Genomic DNA, 1,593 nt, shown 5'->3' with positions numbered 1-1,593 from the left:
AAATCCCTCATCTACCGAAAGGTAGAACCTCCTGAAAGAATTCAGTTGTCCTAAGTCCCCTTTCCAGGAGCCACTCGAGTCTTCTCCTGAGGAGAGAAGTCAGTACCACACCCAGACAGACATTGTCACAAGACTGTCCTGTCTCCCATCTAACCTTTTAAGGACTCAACGAGCATTCCAAACCATCGTTTTTTTTCTCTATAGATACTCATTCTCCCACTTCTGTTTCCCCTACTAAGGAACATAGACCTCAAATTCTAACTACTCCCCTGTGCTAGTTGTTATTGTCTAATTGCCCAGTTGGGTCCAACTCTTTTAAGACCCTATGGACTGTAGCCCACTGGCCTCCTCTGTTCATGGGATACTCCAGGCAATAATACTGGAGCGGGTTGCCATGCCTCCTCCAGGGCATCTCCCCAGCCCAGGAATCGAACTCTTATCTCTTTCATCTCCTGCATTGGCAGGTGGGTTCTTTACCACTGAGCCATCCTTTTTATGACTGAGTAATATTGCATTGTGAATATATACCACAGCTTCTTTATCCATTCATCTGTTGATGGACATCTAGGTTGCTTCCACGTTCTAGCTGTTGTAAATAGTGCTGCAACGAACAATGGGATACATGTGTCTCTTTCAATTTTGGTTTCCTCAGGGTATATGCCTAGGAGTGGGATTGCTGGGTCATATGGATGTTTTATTCCCAGTTTTTTGAGGAATCTCCATACTGTCTTCCATAGTGGCTTAACAATTTACATTCCCACCAACAGTGCAAGAGAGATCCCTTTTCTCCACACCCTTTCCAGCATTTATTGTTTGTAGACTTTTTGATGAGGGCCATTCTGACCAGTGTGAGGTGATATCTCATTGTAGTTTTGATTAAAAATATGGAACACTTCAGGAATTTGCATGTCATCCTTGCACAGGGGCCATGCTAATATTCTCTGTATCATTCCAATTTTAGTATATGTGCTGCCTAAGCGAGCACTGACTGATCCTTGTTAATCGGTCTTTTGTTGTTCTCATTTACAGGGCCCCAGTTGAAAATGCCTAAGATAGGTAGAGGGAAAAGATTTTTTTATTCCTCTACACAATTCAGACCATCTTAAACACATCCTCCCTGTTTGGTGAAAGTCCATCCAGTCTTTTTTGCACAGTGAAGCAACAAGTAATTAAAAAATGGTTCTATTTATCCAGAAGACAAACTTCATAACATGGTCACATTTTCTGATGTCTCTACTCAGAAGTCTGGAGCCTAAAGGGTTGGGAGGAAGGGTTATACTGGATAGCATGAAGTTTCTTTCTGGGTTTTTTGTTTGTTTGTTTGTTTTTGCCTTTTTTTTTAATCTAGAGAGTTCACTAAGAGAAGGAAATGGCAACCCTCTCCAGTATTCTTGCCTCAGAAATCCCATGGACAGAGGAACCCAGAAGGCTACAGTCCATGGGGTTGCCAAAAGTCAGACATGACTTAGCAACTAAGTAACAGAGAGCTTACAAAAACAGGGGGAGGAGCAAGATCAGGTTCTAGAAAAAAATGCCTGGTTAAAGACTTTGAGGCTAAGTTACAAAGTTGGTTAAAAATTGTTCAGTTCAGCT

The 1,593-nt window shown here is 42.0% G+C and overlaps 1 non-coding gene across 1 annotated transcript; it reads right to left on the bottom strand.

The window, feature by feature from the left end:
- Positions 1–878: 878 nt before the first annotated feature.
- On the bottom strand, positions 879–985 carry LOC138985659 (U6 spliceosomal RNA). Its single transcript, XR_011462704.1, has one exon. It is a non-coding gene; the product is annotated as a U6 spliceosomal RNA (small nuclear RNA).
- Between the last annotated feature and the right edge of the window lie 608 nt (positions 986–1,593).

Source organism: Bos mutus, chromosome 25, assembly GCF_027580195.1.
Source record: "Bos mutus isolate GX-2022 chromosome 25, NWIPB_WYAK_1.1, whole genome shotgun sequence".
Classification (NCBI taxonomy): Eukaryota; Metazoa; Chordata; class Mammalia; order Artiodactyla; family Bovidae; genus Bos; species Bos mutus.
The sequence above is the reverse complement of the archived record's forward strand: the minus strand, read 5'-3'. Positions and strand labels throughout refer to the sequence as shown.